This window comes from Palaemon carinicauda, unplaced genomic scaffold (assembly GCF_036898095.1).
Source record: "Palaemon carinicauda isolate YSFRI2023 unplaced genomic scaffold, ASM3689809v2 scaffold1098, whole genome shotgun sequence".
NCBI lineage: Eukaryota > Metazoa > Arthropoda > Malacostraca > Decapoda > Palaemonidae > Palaemon > Palaemon carinicauda.
Window position 1 is genome coordinate 1 of NW_027168591.1, and position 20,751 is coordinate 20,751.

The 20,751-nt window shown below is 39.2% G+C and overlaps 1 long non-coding RNA gene across 3 annotated transcripts in view; it reads left to right on the forward strand.

Moving 5' to 3' along the window:
* The first annotated feature begins 13 nt into the window (after positions 1-13).
* LOC137635272 (uncharacterized) overlaps positions 14-20,751 on the forward strand; it is a 44,440-nt gene continuing 23,702 nt past the window's right edge. Inside the window, exons 1-5 of one of the 3 annotated variants that reach the window (XR_011042629.1) lie at positions 14-70; positions 15,066-15,244; positions 16,674-16,774; positions 19,895-20,009; positions 20,277-20,350. This is a non-coding gene — a long non-coding RNA (uncharacterized lncRNA). The remainder of the gene's footprint in view (positions 71-15,065; positions 15,245-16,673; positions 16,775-19,894; positions 20,010-20,276; positions 20,351-20,751) is intronic. The other 2 variants (XR_011042630.1, XR_011042628.1) reach the window with 2 other exon arrangements.

The window sequence follows — 20,751 nt, forward strand, 5'->3', positions numbered from 1 at the left end:
GAAAGAGTCCAGGCATCCGCCTCCAGCAGAGCGAAGACCATGGGGCAGATCATTGAGTTAAAATAAAATGGTGAGTTTACCTTCAGGTAGTAGTGGTGGTCCCCCCAGGAAGACAAAGGCATTCAAATAAAGATACATACATATACCAAGGCCCTTCCCCCAATTTTGGGGGGTAGCCGATATCAACAAAGAAACAAAAACAGAAAGGGGACCTCTACTCTCTACGTTCCTCCCAGCCTAACAAGGGACTCAACCGAGTTCAGCTGGTACTGCTAGGGTGTCACAGCCCACCCTCCCACATTATCCACCACAGATGAAGCTTCATAATGCTGAATCCCCTACTGCTGCTACCTCCGCGGTCATCTAAGGCATCGGAGGCAGCAGCAGGGCCTACCGGAACTGCGTCACAATCGCTCGCCATTCATTCCTATTTCTAGCACGCTCTCTTGCCTCGCTCACATCTATCCTCCTATCACCCAGAGCTTCCTTCACTCCATCCATCCACCCAAACCTTGGCCTTCCTCTCGTACTTCTCCCATCAACTCTTGCATTCATCACCTTCTTTAGCAGACAGCCATTTTCCATTCTCTCAACATGGCCAAACCACCTCAACACATTCATATCCACTCTAGCTGCTAACTCATTTCTTACACCCGTTCTCACCCTAACCACTTCGTTCCTAACCCTATCTACTCGAGATACACCAGCCATACTCCTTAGACACTTCATCTCAAACACATTCAATTTCTGTCTCTCCATCACTTTCGTTCCCCACAACTCCGATCCATACATCACAGTTGGTACAATCACTTTCTCATATAGAACTCTCTTTACATTCATGCCCAACCCTCTATTTTTTACTACTCCCTTAACTGCCCCCAACACTTTGCAACCTTCATTCACTCTCTGACGTACATCTGCTTCCACTCCACCATTTGCTGCAACAACAGACCCCAAGTACTTAAACTGATCCACCTCCTCAACTAACTCTCCATTCAACATGACATTCAACCTTTCACCACCTTCTCTTCTCATACATCTCATAACCTTACTCTTACTCACATTAACTCTCAACTTCCTTCTCTCACACACTCTTCCAAATTCTGTCACTAATCGGCCAAGCTTCTCTTCTGTGTATGCAACCAGTACAGTATCATCCGCAAACAAAAACCGATTTACCTTCCATTCATGGTCATTCTCGTCTACCAGTTTTAATCCTCGTCCTGTAGCGGGATGTATACAAAACACAACCCCCACACCCTTGATCACTCTTACTTCCAAAATATCCCACAACACAAACTTTCCCCTGACTCTACTTCAAACTGGACTCTTGGACAGAAGGAAAATGAAAACAAAACATAACCTTAACACTATATTCTTAAAAGTAAACGCAATCATAAACCAAAAAAAACACTTATCACGAATCATAAACAATATTAAATATAAACCGTAACACCATTCAAATAAAAAAACCCTAACAACTTAAAATTAACACACCCAAAACCAATATTTGTTTATGTGTGGACCACTTTGTCCACACAAGGGCCAACAGTCGTTAAAAGCCCAAAACCACAACTCTGCAGCAACGCCACAATATGGCAACACTTGACACTCAGTCAATACAAAAATGCTTTCATTGATTTAGTCCGTAAGCGTAATCATCATCATCATCATCCTCATCGGTATCATCATCATCAACAGCAATCAGAAGTAAATTCGGTCCGGGTCGTCAACAAATAAATCAATCTGAGCAGTCTTAAAACAATCTAATGCAGGCCAGGTCGTCAACTAAAGATCGGCATTCAAAAATAACTCTCCAAAGGAGGAATCGCGGCTCAGAATATAAAAAAAACTTCACAGCCGGCTTTCGAAGAGCAAAAAAATACACAGCCGACTTCTTCTATCGTTCGATATCCAATGCTTTCGCCCAAGACATTCATCATCACCCTATCCTAGCTAAAAAGTAAACAAACAACCTCAATTATACCAACAATCTTTCCAACTTCAAACAATCATTCGCTAATTACCCCTTTCCTCAGCGCGCACCGTGGACACACAAAACACGCACACACAAACGCACATACACACATACTCTCTTGCGCACGCGCAATCTAACAAAACGAAGCAAATGAAATTCTCTCTCTCTCTCTGACGAAACTAAAGCAAATAAGCACGCTTTCTTTCTTTCTTGCGGTTTGACAAACTTAAGTAAATAAACACTCGCTCACACACACACACACACTCTCTCTCTCTCTCTCTCTCTCTCTAATGACAAAGCTAAAGCAAATAAAATGTCTCTATTTAACAATACTAAAACAACTCTCTCTCTCTCTCTCTCTCTCTCTCTCTCTCTCTCTCTGTGTGACAAAACTAAAGCCAATACTGTAAACACTCTCTCTCTCTCTCTGACAAAACTTAAATAAACACACTCACACACTCTCTCTCTCTCTCTCTCTCTCTCTCTCTCTCTCTCTCTCGATTTGGCAAACAAAAATAAATTAAAATAAAATTAATCCTCCACATTCCTCCCCCCTTACTTTGCCAAATCCTCACACAACACTTACCTATTTTCTCATTACCCAGTCGCAATCAGGAACAGGGCCTCGGCTTCGGGTAACTGGGCCTTCATATACCTGCACTCTCTCATTCACTTCTTCCATGTCGTTTTCATTCAACGTACTATTACTATTCCCGTCTATGCTCTGCTCGTCTAAGATATCATTCACTATTTCATCTACCTCAGTTTCATCTGGCCCGAAAATCCCACTAATTTCTGTCAACAATTCATCCATTACATCCAAACCATTTTCTACTTTAACAAAAGAATCATTCATACTGCTTATCATTCTCCTATCTTTCATTCTCGTGTCCGTCATACGTTCTCTTGCCTCATCTAACGAAAAACCACACACACTATAAGTATCATTCATACTCATCCAAGTTTCATCTGTATTAATACATTTATCTTCCATACTCACCTGTACATTTACACCCTTGTCCTGCTTATTCTGATTCCCGCCTACAACTACAAAATTTTCCCGCCTTTTATCCCCAGTAAAATTCTCAGACTTCTTTTTCCTTCCATACTCTACTAACACCAATTGCTTATCTTCTAAACCTAATGCCTCACACATACTCGGTTCATACTTGTTCGTTTTTAGCCATTTAGTCATACCATTCTCCTGAATATATCTTGGTACCTCCTTCCATTTCCGCAACTGATTGTGGTGTGCCCTAACCTTTTCCACACTACCATCCACACTTACTTTACCTAAAACATAACTCAACCCACTAGAACCAACATCTAACACCTCATATGGACCTTCAAACTTATCACGTACCTTATTGACATTTATTCTTCCCTTTTCAATTACTTCTTTTAACACTTTCTCTCCCACTTTGTAGCTTTCAAATCTTTCATTTGCTTTCTTCCAAACATCTCTATCATTCTCGGACACACTCAATCTCGGTCTTACTATCTTTTCAAAATTCAACACAAACTTACACGGAGACATACCAGTACTCTTGTGCACAGTCGCATTATACGCCCACAACGCACGCCCAACATATAAATCCCAATCATTATCACATGTACTCATCATCCGCAAAATTTCTGTCAAAGTTCTTACAGTCCTTTCAGCCAAACCATTCGCACTTGGCATATACGGAGTCGAATACACATGTTCAATGCCCCATTCTCTCAACATCTGCTCAAACTCCCATCCAACAAACTCCGGACCATTGTCACTTAACATTTTTGCAGGCTTACACACACTCATCGGCAACATCACTTGACTTACCATTCTCGCTACAGTCTCACTTCTTTTATTCTTGATGGGTACGGCATACGCAAACTTGCTCATATGATCAACCATGACAATCATTCCCACATGTCTTCTCGCAGTCACAGGCAACGAAACACAATCAATCACAAACATCTCAAATGGCTCTTTCATACGTAACCTCAAAATAGGCGGACTTGCATGCATGCTCTGATACTTTCCCTTCTGACAATCCTCACAAGTAGTCGCTACATCCCTACAAATTTGGCTCAACCCAGGCGTAAACAACCTCTCTCGCATGCATTCCCACAATTTATTCTTCCCCATATGCCCATACCTGTCATGCACTACCATACACATACTTACAGCTGCATGCATTGGAAATACAGGAACATATATATCTTCATCCATTCCCCTATGCAAAAAATACACAATATTCTTACAAACAATAAATCTTTTAACAACTTTCTTATACGCTTCCAAATCACACGGCCATTCTTCCACCCTAATACCATTTAAAATACATTCACGTAACCTATTTATTTCGAAACATTCACCTTGCATTTCTTCCACCTCTTCTTTGCTCAACAAATCATCTTCACTCTTTGCAATATCAATCATGCCAACAAAATTCGCCATGAATACACTATTATCCTCGATTACTATTACCTTACAGCCATTCTTTGAAAGCAAACCCTTACCAACATCAACTGACACATGGTGCAACCTCAAAAAATCTATTCCCATCAAAAAACAACTAGGCATTTCATTCTCTCCCATTACAATAAAATTATGTTCAACTTCCATACTCCCTAGTTTCACTTTCAACCTCACTTCTTCCCAAACAAGTAAACTTCCCTGACCTATTCCATGAATTCTCACACTCGTACACTGTCTTTTCACTTCCCAATTGTACCTCTCAATTTCCCTGATAACCGACTCATTTACTAATGACACTTGAGCACCCGTATCAATTAAACTACAATATTCATTCTCATTTATATTCACATATGTCATCATCCTTCCTTTAACACCATGCATGCATACATTTACTCTCCTTTCAATTCTGTCACTCACTTCACCAATATGTTCATCATCATGTTCACTGTCCTCTATACCCCCATATCTTAGATTAAGGTCACTTGCACCATTATCCTTCTCACTCAACAATTTGCAACATTCCTCCTTACATTGAATCCTCAAAATATATTCCCTATCATTCTCCTTACATGCCCGATATTCCATCGGTCGATTCCATCCAAAATACAAATACACAGTTACACCATACAACATACTTACCACCATTAATATCTTTGATAATACTTCCCCTTCTAGTACACTACTCTCCTCCTCATATACCCTTTCTTTTGACACTTCATTCATCACCCTTCTTTTAAGCTCGCTTACGCTACCTGGTATTTCCGTATCTAACCCCTCTTGTATTAACTTACTTAAACCCATTAGGATACACTTATACACCATATCTTCCCCTTCACAACTCTGCTCCACAACTAAACCTTCAGGCAACCTTTCAGAATTCTGATTACTCTCTTTATCTTCCATCCTCCCATGCATCCTCGACATCGCATCTGCTATCACATTCTTATTTCCCGGTACATATTCTAACCTAAAATCAAATTCATTCAAATCCTCTATGGTCCTAGCAACCCTTGCATTCACACACTCTTTCCTTATCATATACACTAGGGGCTGATGGTCAGTACGCACAATGAATTTTACACCATACAAAAATACTTTCAATGCTTTCACACAAAATCGTATTGCAGCCAATTCCCTGTCAATCGTCGAATACTTCCGCTCAGCTTTATTAAACGCTTTACTAACATACGCTATTACTCTCAATTGCTCTTCTCCATTTACTCTCTGCATTTGAACCAAACAACCACCCATACTAACCCCACTCGCATCCGTATACAACTCTAGCATACTCGCATTTTCACTGTAGTCTGGAAATGCCAAAGTGACGTCTTTCGCGGCCTCTTCCTTCAACCTTTCAAACGCTTCTATCATCCGATCATCCCATTTTAATTTTGTACTATTCCTTTTACCCGTCCATTCATTCAAAGGCTTCCCTATACCTGAACAATCTCTAACAAACTTGCGACCAAACTCAACCAAACCAAGAAAACCTCGCAACTCACGCACAGTCCGGGGACGTGGAAATTCTCGCACCTTATTCACAAACTTGTCACTCTTCCTTATACCAGATTCACCCACTACATGCCCAAGAAATTCCACCTCCCTGAACAACCATGTACACTTCTCAAGCTTAATTTTCACACCAACTTCAATTAACCGCATCAACACTGCCTCAAGCAACCGCATATGTTCCTCAACAGTCTCGCTCGCAATCAGAATATCATCTATAAAAACAGTCACCTTCTGTCTATCAAACCCAGCCAAAACTACATTCATTGCTCTTTGGAAGGCAGCAGGCGCATTAGCAAGACCAAAACTCAACCTTTTAAATTGAAAGTGACAATTCGTACTTGAAAATGCGGTAATGGGCCTGCTCCCCTCTGCCAGAGGCATCTGATAATAGCCCCTCACCAAATCTAATTTAGTAAAAACTTTCATTCCATGCATCTTATAAACACAATCAGACACCACATTCATTGGAAAACGTTCTTTAACAGTCACCTCATTCACCTTCCTATAATCAATACACATGCGTAAACTTCCATCAGGCTTTCGTACAGGGACAATAGGGCTATTCCAGGCACTCTCACTCCTTTCTATTACACCCATACGCTCTAATTCCTGACACTGCTCCTCTATCTCCTTGGCAATAGGCGGAGAAAAATGCCTGGGACGCTGATATATGGGGGTATCATCACTGAGAACTATTTTAAATTCTGGCAGGTCTGACCCCCCACAATCATCGTCACCGAGACTCACAACTCTCCGCTTATCCCATAACATCTTAAGCAATCGTTCCCTTTCGACCTCACTTATACTCTCATCTAACTTCATTCTTCCTTTCAACGTATCGTAATCCCAATCGTCATCGTTCTTTACCTTACCAGACATCACCTGTCTCGCCTTAACATATCTTCCATCCTCTACATTAATCAGTGTATACATACATCCCATGCAATCGCCTTCACGTATTCCACGTACTCTCTTCCTCCTAACACTCTGCAACAACCTTACATACACCTTGGGTTCCTGCATATTCATAACACCATCATATATATACGCACTCGTTTTCACCAAATTACCTGCTTCCATACCTTCCACTACATATTCATCCTTGTCACTATTTGAAATTCCCAGACTGCTCGGCCATGCAACTTTTACACTAATAACCTCACCTTTCTTACCCGATAACTTTACACTTTCCTTTGCTACCAATGGCACTCCCTTCCACACCTTTGTACTCACTCTGCCGTCTTCCTTTAAATAAAATTCCCCACAAATATTACCTTTAACCTTTATTTCAATCATATTCACACTTGGATGTACAATCATACCACATTTTTTCAGAAATTTATACCCAAGCAGTACGTCATATTTCTCATTCGCTCCCTCAACCACGTAAAAATCATTATCCTCCATCATCAGCCCCCCAATCATAACATTTTCCCGCAACTTTCCTTGCACAGGCATACGCAAATTACCAATCCCTTTTACTTCACCCTTACATCCCTTAAATTCACAAACCTCTTTTACCTTATCATATGCATTCCTAAACATTAAATTGACACCACAACCAGTATCAATCAAACCAACCAACTCTACACCATTAAAAATCAATTTCACACTCATGCAATCATGTGCTCTTTCTCCCATCACATCTTCATGCAATAAACCCTCACGAACATGCATCACATTCACTCCCCACACACACGAGGACTCACCCAGCTGAACCCTCTGATTAATTAGTTTCCCGAACATCCTGGCTGACTTGATCCCTTATTCCTACAAACCCTAGCTACATGCCCATCTGCACCACATTCAGTACACTTACCCCGCGGCTCCTTGCACATTCTAGCATAATGACCATCCTTACCACAATTACCACAAATTACATTCATACGATTATTACGGCATCCACTCGCTATGTGTCCAGTCATACCACACCGATAACACTTAACCACTTTCTCTTTCTTACAGTCGCTAATACGATGCCCTGTCTCTCCACACCCGAAACATGCTCCTAATGCCCATCTACACTCGTTCTTTTTATGTCCTACCTTCCCACACCTATAACACCTCTCTTCACGGATACCACTACCTAACCTAACTTGCTGCGTACTAGCACTTCTATCTCTCCAAACTTGATTTCCCTGTCTAAACCCGTCATTTCTCGGCATAGGTATTCCTACATTACTCACCCTAACACTTCTATCTACTACACTATCAGCTGCCCTCATTGGCCCTCTCATAACAGCATCTCTAAAACTACCAAATTCTGGCACACATTCCTCCATTCCAGTTCTTACACTCACAGATTTACTTTCTTTCATACACTTATCCAACTCGTAATCCTCAACTATCTCTAAAATATCATCCCAAGTTAATCTCTCTCTAGTCCACCTCATTTTCTCCTTCCGTTTCAAATTAATAAACTCACACACACTCTCTGGTATTGTACCCAAAAACTTCTTCATTAGTTCCTTATTTTCATTTATTCCTTCGTCCCCATACTTCTTTCTAGCCAATGTTTCTAACCGACATACATACATCGAGATTGCTTCACCCACCTTCATTCGTGCTTCATCAAAATCATTTTTTCGCTTATACCTAACACTACCTTTCATACGTTTTACCTGTTCAATTATCCTATTCTTTACACTTTCATACTCAACCTCTCCTACACTCATTATCACCCCATACATCGTCAACAAATATCCTGACAAAAATTCTCCCAACTCCCTAGCCCAAACTCTCTTACTATCCCCATACTTAGCCTGACAAAACTTTTCATATTCCCTAAAGAAGTCATATACATTCCTACTGCTATGTTCATTAAACCTTTCACACCTAGGAACCTCTCTCATAAACACTGTCTTACAAACTTCCTCTACTTCATTCTCACTACTATCTTCACTGTCTACTCCCTTCTTGTTGCCTTCTTCTTCATTTGAATACAATGAATCTAGTTCTACACTCAAAGTCCTATCTTTAACTATTCCCTTCTTAACCTTTTTCTTACTTACCACCTTCACCCATTCATGATCATCCTCACTCACACCCTGACCTTTCTTCTTTTCTTTCTTCACATTTTCTTTACCTTTCTTCTCCTTCCTATTACCCTTCGTTCCAATCTTACTATGTCTAGGCCCTTTACTTTCAATATCACTATCACTACCTTCCCCATTATCACTTACCCTATCCTCTTCCACCATCAACCCGTTACCAGAAGCAGAAGCCACTCCTCCGACTGCACCTTCACCTATGACAGTTTTCATCATCCCCATTACTTGCCCCATCATAGCTTCCATTCGTTTCTCATTTTCTCGCATCCTCATCTCAACACCCTCTTCCACTCTCTCTACAGTTCCCTGAAGTTCCCTAAGTTTCCTTTGCATCTCCTCATTCTCACTACTTAACCTCGCATTCTCCAACAACAACCTCTCCTCTCGCTCATTAGACAACCGCAATTCCTCCTTTAAAATATACAACTGTTCTTCCAGTTCCTCCATTTCGATACCATTAATATTTCAAGTAATTCCAAAACCTATTTACCCTTGTCCAACAGTCCAGTTTCAATCCCACCTTCAACAGTCGTCCCTGTTCGGGCGCCAAATTTATGTAGCGGGATGTATACAAAACACAACCCCCACACCCTTGATCACTCTTACTTCCAAAATATCCCACAACACAAACTTTCCCCTGACTCTACTTCAAACTGGACTCTTGGACAGAAGGAAAATGAAAACAAAACATAACCTTAACACTATATTCTTAAAAGTAAACGCAATCATAAACCAAAAAAAACACTTATCACGAATCATAAACAATATTAAATATAAACCGTAACACCATTCAAATAAAAAAACCCTAACAACTTAAAATTAACACACCCAAAACCAATATTTGTTTATGTGTGGACCACTTTGTCCACACAAGGGCCAACAGTCGTTAAAAGCCCAAAACCACAACTCTGCAGCAACGCCACAATATGGCAACACTTGACACTCAGTCAATACAAAAATGCTTTCATTGATTTAGTCCGTAAGCGTAATCATCATCATCATCATCCTCATCGGTATCATCATCATCAACAGCAATCAGAAGTAAATTCGGTCCGGGTCGTCAACAAATAAATCAATCTGAGCAGTCTTAAAACAATCTAATGCAGGCCAGGTCGTCAACTAAAGATCGGCATTCAAAAATAACTCTCCAAAGGAGGAATCGCGGCTCAGAATATAAAAAAAACTTCACAGCCGGCTTTCGAAGAGCAAAAAAATACACAGCCGACTTCTTCTATCGTTCGATATCCAATGCTTTCGCCCAAGACATTCATCATCACCCTATCCTAGCTAAAAAGTAAACAAACAACCTCAATTATACCAACAATCTTTCCAACTTCAAACAATCATTCGCTAATTACCCCTTTCCTCAGCGCGCACCGTGGACACACAAAACACGCACACACAAACGCACATACACACATACTCTCTTGCGCACGCGCAATCTAACAAAACGAAGCAAATGAAATTCTCTCTCTCTCTCTGACGAAACTAAAGCAAATAAGCACGCTTTCTTTCTTTCTTGCGGTTTGACAAACTTAAGTAAATAAACACTCGCTCACACACACACACACACTCTCTCTCTCTCTCTCTCTCTCTCTAATGACAAAGCTAAAGCAAATAAAATGTCTCTATTTAACAATACTAAAACAACTCTCTCTCTCTCTCTCTCTCTCTCTCTCTCTCTCTCTCTCTGTGTGACAAAACTAAAGCCAATACTGTAAACACTCTCTCTCTCTCTCTGACAAAACTTAAATAAACACACTCACACACTCTCTCTCTCTCTCTCTCTCTCTCTCTCTCTCTCTCTCTCTCTCTCTCTCTCTCTCTCTCTCTCTCTCTCTCTCTCGATTTGGCAAACAAAAATAAATTAAAATAAAATTAATCCTCCACAGTCCAAGTACTCGAGCATTCACCTCTCTCACCACTCCATCAACATACAAGTTAAACAACCACGGCGACATCACACATCCCTGTCTCAGCCCCACTCTCACCGGAAACTAATCACTCACTTCATTTCCTATCCTAACACATGCTTTACTCCCTTGTAGAAACTTTTCACTGCTTGCAACAACCTTCCACCAACTCCATATAACCTCCTCACATTCCATATTGCTTCCCTATCATCTCTATCGTACGCTTTCTCCAGGTCCATAAACGCAACATACACCACCTTACCTTTTGCTAAATATTTCTCGCATATCTGCCTAACTAAAAATCTGATTCATACAACCCCTACCTCCTCTAAAACCACCCTGTATTTCTAAGATTGCATTCTCTGTTTTATCCTTGATCCTATTAAGCATTACTCTACCATACACTTTTCCAACTACGCTTAACAAACTAATACCTCTTGAATTACAACACTCATGCACATCTCCCTTACCCTTATATAGTGGTACAATACATGCACAAACCCAATCTACTGGTACCATTGACAACACAAAACACACATTAAACAATCTCACCAACCATTCAAGTACAGTCACACCCCCCTCCTTCAACATCTCAGCTCTCACACCATCCATACCAGACGCTTTTCCTACTCTCGTTTCATCTAGTGCTCTCCTCACTTCATCTATTGTAATGTCTCTCTCATTCTCATCTCCCATCACTGGCACCTCAACACCTGCAACAGCAATTATATCTGCCTCCCTATTATCCTCAACATTCAGTAAACTTTCAAAATATTCCGCCCATCTTTTCCTTGCCTCCTCTCCTTTTAACAACCTTCCATTTCCATCTTTCACTCTCTCTTCAATTCTTGAGCCAGCCTTCCTTACTCTCTTCACTTCTTTCCAAAACTTCTTATTCTCTTCATATGAATGACCCAATCCCTGACCCCACCTCAGGTCAGCTGCCCTCTTTGCCTCACGTACCTTGCGCTTTACTTCCACATTTTTTCTTTATATTTGTCATACTTCTCTATACTATTACTCTGCAGCCATTCTTCAAAAGCCCTCTTTTTCTCTTCCACTTTTACCTTCACTCCTTCATTCCACCATTCACTGCCCTTCCTCATGCTGCCTCCAACAACCTTCTTGCCACACACATCACTTGCAATCCCAACAAAATTTTCTTTTACTAACTTCCACTCCTCCTCTAAATTGCCAGTTTCTCTTACTTTCACTTCGTCATATATCATTTTCAATCTTTCCTGATATTTACTTACTACCTCCGGTTTTATTAGCTCTTCAACCCTCACTACCTCCCTTTTACATCCACCTACTCTATTCCCCATTCTTTTGCTACAACTAATTTTCCTTCCACCAAAAAATGATCAGACATACCGTTAGCCACACCCCTAAACACGTGCACGTTTTTTCAATCTTCCAAACAATCTTTTAGTTATCAACACATAATCCATTAATGCCCTTTCTACTACTCTTCCATTTGCCACTCTTACCCATGTATTGTATCCTGCTAGTATTACACAAGTGTTGGGTGTCGCAGATCTCTCATTGACCCTAGTAATTCCCCTTTGCCCACAGTAAGAGATGTTTTCTGACTTTCTGATGCTTATGAATGACGTCTATCTGGTATTCAGTTTCTTCTTCTGTACTTTGCATTTTTAAAAGGCAAATAGATTCTTCGAGTGATACTCCAAGAGTGGTTTAATTTTACAATCCCTGCTGGCTTTGGCACAAGAACAGTGTTTGACGGTCTTTCGTGGTCTTATGACTGGAAAATTGCTTTTCCTTTTGCTGTAATGATGGTCCTTTTGGGCATCTTCCCATAAAGACATATCTCATGACAGTTAAACACTTGCTGCGGTTGAAGGCTGAATCCGCAAGCCTTCTAGATTCGGAAACGAAAGCCTCGGCTAACTTGACATCGAAGCTGGCAGCCTCCCTATGTCGTACGACACCATGGAGACCAGTTCTTCTCTTGAAATTGTCAAACCACGCCATATTGCCTCGAATCTGGCTTTTTCTTTTTCTGCTGACATACTTGGCTGCTTTTTCACAAGATAAGCATACAATACCTTTGCTTCTTCATAAATAATGGCTTTGGCAATCATACAGTATGCATCTTCAACATTTAAACCTTTTCCAGAACACTTTATCTGCTGCTAACTTTCTCATTAATCCAGATAAACAGCAGCCTTTCAACTTTTCATGAACATTTGGTCATTGTTTTGTCATATTGTTTATCATTACTTTAACCTCCTTCATATTTTATGAACTCCCTCCCACCTTGCTTTCCAACCTCTCTTCCTGTAGATTTAATGGAAAGGATACCATTGCCGGGACAAGTTATGGAAGCTGTGGTAATCTTGCCAACTACCCGATGATGTTTGAACAAAAGGAGAGTCGATATTTTCATATTGGCCCTTGGAACTTTCTCACTGAAGAAATTGGCCCACGGAATCCAGGGGTGGGCTGGTTTTTAGAGACAAGTCTCTCGGGATTCAGCCACTACGATTATAGTAGAGATGATTGTATTCATGAAATGCTTTCAGTCCCAACAAGCAGGTTTGGCTTACACTTGATCCAATCTAATTATAGTGGATGGGGGAAGCTTAGTAATCTACCCCCAAGATAGAATATTTCCCCTATACAGTATTTTATCCTATTTTCTGCTTCTTTTCTACCAAATTTAATAAGCTTAACTTAATAAAGCATTCAATCTTCTTGTAATTCACTACGCTGAGTACACCCAATGAGTAGAGAACATGCATATCTTCTCCAATGAACACATTCAAATGAAAATTCAGTATAACGAGATAGAGAACTATAAAGGACCTAGGTTTGTAGTTGACATTAACACTACAGAAATTTTCATGGACAAAGATATGAGAAAAAAACAAAAGATGGAGGTGGGTTGGTGAATTTTTTGTTTATACAAATGCTCTATGCCCCACTGTGTCTTCATGGTTGAAATAAAAGTTTACATGTACCTTTGTAAAGTGTTGTGTTATTTCTATTCTGGCAGAGCTTTCCATTCTAAGAATGGATGACGCTTGAATTATAGGTAAGCATTGAGATAATTTATTATAGATGGAAAATTTAAGTTTTGAATAAAGGAAAAGGGATAATAAGTAATTTTCCAAGTGATTACATTGGCACTTGTCCCCATTCATTAATGTTTTCTCTTTATTTTATAGTTGATAGTAGGTAGTAGGTTGGCCAGGGCACCAGCCACCTGATGAAATAATACCGCTAGAGAGTTATGTGGTCTTTTGACTGACCAGAAAGTGCTACATTGGATTCCTCTCTCTAGTTACGGTTCATGTTTCCTTTGCCCGCGTGCGTGCGCACACATACACACACACAGACACACACACACAGACACACACCCTGAATAGTCTGGCCTATTCTTTACATATTCTCCTCTGTCCTCATACACCTGACAACACTGAGATTACCAAACAATTCTTCTCCACCCAAGAGGTTAACTACTGCACTGTAATTGTTTAGTGGCCACTTTCCTCTTGGTAAGGGTAGAAGACACTTTTTTGCTATGGTAAGCAGCTCTTCTAGGAGAGGGACACTCCAAAATTAAACCATTGTTCTCTTAGTCTTGGGTAGTGCTATAGCCTCTGTACCATGGTCTTCCACTGTCTTGGGTTAGAGTTCTCTTGCTTGAGTATACACTCAGCCACACTATTCTATCTTATTTCTCTTCCTCTCGTTGTGTTAAAGTTTTTATAGTTTATATAGGAGACATTTAAATGTTGTTACTCTTCTTGAAATATTTTTTTTCTTGTTTCCTTTCCTCAGTGGGCCTTTCCTCAGTTGGCTATTTTCCCTTTTGGAACCCCAGGGCTTATAGCATCCTGCTTTTCCAACTAAGGTTGTAGCTTATCAAGTAATAATAATAATAATAACAACAACAATAATAATAATGCATATAGAATATTTTGGGGCACACAAAGGGCTAATGATAAATAATAGTTTTGTGATGGAACAAATAAATGTTATCTATAATGTTTTGATTGGATGTAGTTCACTGCATTTTGAAAGTATAATTTTCCCATGTTTAACTTAATTAGTAATTATATTTTTAGTGCTATCATTTGGATTCTTTGAATGTTTTCTCATATTTATCTCTCCCGTTACAGGTTATATTCTGCCCCTCTCTGATCGAGGATCAGACACACAGTTATCGAAAGAAGTGTTCTCTGCTTTGATATCGCTGGTTTCATTGATGTGGTCTTTCACTGCCTACGATCGTTCCTCAAAACTTGGTAATCTCCCCATCCTCAATCCCTTGCCATCGCTTTTTGCCATCTTCTTTTAGGTATGTAATTTATTGTATATACAGTTTTGTTTTCTGCTAAGGAAAATAGTATCTCAGTCTATGGTATACTTAAAGGGTTTTACAATCCATTAGTCATTTCATCCATTTACTATACACAGTAAATAAAATTACAGTGTTATCTTTTTTTATTAAAATTCATATGGTAAAAAATATTTGGTTTAGAATGAGTATTACACTAAATAGCTAACTTTAGTATTCTTGTCTGATGTAAATCTAAATATTGCATCAGCAGCAGATTAGTTCTCTTAAGTATTGTTGGCAGGACTGGATATTTATCATGAAAATTACCATAAGAGTAAAATGAACTTGTATTGAGTTCTGGGGGATTTTAAGACGTAATCTCAATGATACTAAAAGTATTTCAGAATACCAGAATTCATAAAAACTTACATGATATTGTTTGTTTTTACTGAGTTACAAAAACTTATGTCATCCTTTTGTGTTTCAATCAGAGTTGGGTTTCGTGTGGGTGTGTGTAAAACCCAGCTGTGTGGTTTAAAGTGTATTGTGTAGTGGTCAGGTATGTAATATACACAATAGATGTGATGTTTGTGTGGGGGGCCAGTGAAGGGAGTGGTAAAGAATAGAGGGTTAGGAATGATTGTAAAGAGAATTCTGTATGAGAAAGTGATTGCACCAACTGTGATGTATGGATCGAAGTTGTGGGGAATGAAAGTGACCGAGAGACAGAAATTAAATGTGATCAAGATGAAGTGTCTGAGGAGTATGGCTGGTGTATATTGATTTGATAGGGTTATGAATGAATTAAGGGTGAGAATGGGTGTAAGAAATGAATTAGCAGCTAGAGTGGATATAAAGGTGTTGAGGTGGTTTAGCCATGTAGAGAGAATGGAAAAGGGCTGTCTTCTGAAGACGGTGATGAATGCAAGAGTTGATGGGAGAAGTACATAAGAAAGGCCAAGGTTTGTGTGTATGGATAGAGTGAAGAAAGTTCAAGATGATAGAAGGTTATGTGCGAGAGAGGCAAAAGAGTGTGCTAGAAATAAGAATGAATGGCGAGCGATTGTGATGAAATTCTAATTTGCCCTGCTGCTTCCTCCGGTCACCTTGATGACCGTTGAAGTAGCAGCAGTAAGGGATTCAGCCTTTGAAGCTTCAAAGGCTAAATCCCTTGTCAGGCAGCGAGGAGTGAAGAGAAGAAAAGTAATTTTTTTTTTCTTATGTCGGCTACCCCCAAAAATTGGGACAATTTCCTTGGTGGATAGAATAGATAGATATCTTTTATAAAGTGTGACCCTAGTGTCAGTCACAATATAGCTCAAATATAAATCAACATCTCAGGTTAAAAAATTCATACTTTCTCGTATTTCACATGTTTAAAAAAAACCATATTAAAAAAAACAATAAATATATTGAGAATGTTTTTTCACACATTTCCTATTTACAGGTTGTTTCTCGGGCCATATCTTGCACTCTATTCACCCTGGCAGTTGTTTTAGGTGTACATTTTGTGGTGGTCCTTGTATTCAAGTTAAAATGAGAGGAAAGGTGAGTGATATTCTGAAGTTTTCTTGTTTTTATGAATGGAAAATGCAGTTACTTTTATTTTTTCTTGATTTTCTTTGCCAAACAGTTTATAGTTTTACTATAATTTTGGAAGCTGAGTTCATGTTCAGTACAGTTATGTTGATTCAAAGCATGAAACTCGAATTGAAACCTTTAGCGCGTGTGTAGCCCTTTCTAGTTCTCTCTTACCTAGAATTTGTACTGATAAAAGGATGCAGTTAAGTAAGATTGATTGTCCCTCCCATGATTATCCTCAGAAGTTACTGTGAGATACTGAAACATTGACCCTTTTACCCCCATGGACGTACCGGTACGTCCTTGCAAAAAAATGCGATTTAAATTTTTTTTCTTCATATTTTTGATAATTTTTTGAGAAAATTCAGGCATTTTCCAAGAGAATGAGACCAACTTGACCTCTCTATGACAAAAATTAAGGCTGTTAGAGCAATTTGAAAAAAATATACTGCAAAATGTGCTTGAAAAAAAAATAACCCCTCTGGGTTAAGGGTTGGAAATTTCCAAATAGCCTGGGGGTAAAAGGATTAAACAAAAGACAGATGTGTATGAAATTTTGGAGACCACTAAATTATATGTATCCTAAATACTTTAACAAAATTGTATTAAAAAATATATAATTTCATTGAAATATCCAGGAATTCATGTGCCAGTCTTTCTTATGAATAGTTTCATACAAAATAAGAAGTAAAAATGAATTTGTATTTACTGTAATGGCCTACATAAAACCGTTTGTTCCACCAGAAGGATACACTAGAATATAAAGGGCTTGTGTAGATAATACCTCCTCCCAGCCACTGCCATTTTGATTTCTCTATTGATCTACAGTCTCAGATGGCTGTGCTGGTGTTCTCTTCCACATAGAAATTATAGAGGTATTCTTACTATAGATATGTACAGAATACTAAGTTGAAAAGGTTACTGTCAGCAAAAGTAGGTCTTCATTTGGAATGTGTTCCTTGCTAAGGATTCACGAGTGTTCAATTAAATCCAAGATTTGAAAGATACAGAAGCTACCCAAAAGAATAAAGGTAAAATGTTAGTTTTTGGGCCAGATTATTTGTCTTCCCTTCTGCTATCTCATACTCTTCAGGCTATGTCTGTAAATCCAAGTAAGTGGCTTGGACATACATTTAGAAAGGGATTTTTCGTATTACATTCCTCATTACCCACCGAACTAAAATCCTTTTCATAGTACACCACAAGTCCAGATAAGTAAGACGAAAGGTTTTGTAAGAAATATCTGTTTTGATTGAAGGAACCAATAGATGAAGTTCTAGTTCGTTGTAAATAGTTTTACCATCACTGTTTCTGTTATGGAAATTTTTAGGCGTTGGAGACAAGTTCTTGACATTTCTTGACTGACCAATGGCCTAGTTTTAACTAAGTGCTCCATGGAGACCCCTGCCTCAGTTCTAGCTGTTGTTTGAAGTAAAGAGAGGATCTTTTTGATTGTCCTGTTTAATCTGTATTTTCATGTTCCAGTTCACAAAGATACATGGAAGTACTCCAGGTTTTTGTTTCATAGCAAAGTTTATTAGTTCAGTTGCCTATGTTGTAGTTTGAGTATGGCTTATTGGTGGAAACATTATCACAGTTGTTGCATCTACTGGGGATAAGCATATTTATTTATCTGGACAATTGGTTAGTTATTAACAACAGGTAAGAGCCCCTTCTTCAAGAGCAGAAGTTTGCGTTCAAAACTGTTATCAAGACTGGACATATTAGTCAATCTTAGAAAAGTTGAGTCTGGTTCCTTCTCAATCAGTTTTTCATTGGGAATGACAATAGCCTCGATTTCCTTTTGGGCTTTCCTGTAAGAGAAGAGAATAGAAGAGTATATTCTTATGATCAAAATGTTGTAAAAATCAAAAGTTTAGTGAACTTACAAGTGGCTGAGCTACATAAGAACTATGGCATCTTTGGAGAAATTTATCTCTCATACTCAGCTCTGAATAAAACCATTTAAATTTCATCCCAACCAATATTGAGAGATCAATAGATCTGAAAACAGTTTCTACTCCGTACATCATGAATCGGGTGAAGTATCCCGATTGGTGGGATTCTCGTCAACAGCTTCATCGAGAAGTGAGTCTCGAGCTACAAGTTCCAGATCTATCTCTTCTGTAATGCTTCTGTGTCATTGTGGGGAGCTACTTAGGAGAATTTCCATCTAAATGAACTGAATTGATTGCAGAATGAATAAGAGCAGTCAGAGATTGCTGACCTCTGCAAAGGTTAATGGAGTCGTCCATGGCCTAAGATCTACCTGTGGCAGAAATTTTGTCAAAATCTGTCAATTTGATTTGGCATTATCTTCAAAATGGTGGAAAATGCACATTGGGATATTTAGCCAGATCATCTTCTAAATTTAATGGGGTTGTCTATGACCTAAGATCTACACGTGAAAATTTCATCAAAATCCATTGAGTAGTTTTGACGTTTTCTTTAAAATGGTGAAAAATGCAAATGTGGATCCGTATCATCTCTAAAATTCAATGGAGTCATCCATGACTTAAGATCTATCTGTGGTGAAAATTAAGTCAAAATCTGTTGAGAAGTTTTGACGTACTACTGTCCACAGACACGAAAAGTGCAAATTCGGATCAGCTCCAAAAATTAATGGGGTCGTCCATGTCTTAAGGTCTATCTTCAGGGAACATTTCATCAAAATCCATCTAGAAGTTTTGATGTAATCGTGTCCTCAGGCACACAGACATAAATAAACCAAAAATGCACATATATTGCCTACAGTTCTAGCAGTCTCTGTACCATAGATTTCCTGTCCTGGGTTAGATTTCTTGTGCTAGAGGGTACACTTAGGCACAACATTCTGTTTCCTTATTGCTTTTCCTCGCTGGGCTATTTTCCCTGTTGGAACCCTTGGGCTTGTAGCATTGTGCTTTTCCAACTACGATTGTATCTAGTATTACAAGCTTTGAAATAAATTATGTGATCATACTGAATGGAAGGCAATAATAACATGTCATTGTGGTCTGTGTGAAGAAATTGTTATTCTTTTTAAATTATGTAAATCACTTGACAGTCTACATGTAATTTTTGAAATAATAATTTATTTATTTTCAGATCTATACCCTATCAAGCTGATCAGGAACTCCGCAAGAATAAGCCGAAGCTTCTCAAGGCAGGAAACCCGGATATCCGCGTTGGATTCACTGAAGATTTTTTGAGTCGCCATATGGTAAAGTTTCAAATTAATATTTTATAATGTTAGATTCTTTATCCTGTATGTCAAGCCACAGCCTGTCAAAAGTGAAAATGATTTCCGAAATAGGAATATTCTAGCACAAAATGTCTGATCTTAACAATTGAAAAATAGGTTTCAATATTATTGAAAGTTAACAGAGTGTATATCTTGCTTTTTGTCTCATAATTTGATGTTTTAATGGATTTTGTGAACCTGTTTTAAAATTGATGGCATATATCTAATATCTAATTGTTTTTTTAGATATGAAAGAGTCCAGGCATCCGCCTCCAGCAGAGCGAAGACCATGGGGCAGATCATTGAGTCAACATAAAATGGTGAGTTTACCTTCAGGTAGTAGTGGTGGTCCCCCCAGGAAGACAGGAAAGGCATTCAAACAAAGATACATACATATACCAAGGCTCTTCCCCCAATTTTGGGGGGTAGCCGACATCAACAAAGAAACAAAAACAAAAAGGGGACCTCTACTCTCTACGTTCCTCCCAGCCTAACAAAGGACTCAACCGAGTTCAGCTGGTACTGCTAGGGTGTCACAGCCCACCCTCCCACATTATCCACCACAGATGAAGCTTCATAATGCTGAATCCACTACTGCTGCTACCTCCGTGGTCATCTAAGGCATCGGAGGCAGCAGCAGGGCCTACCGGAACTGCGTCACAATCGCTCGCCATTCATTCCTATTTCTAGCATGCTCTCTTGCCTCGCTCACATCTATCCT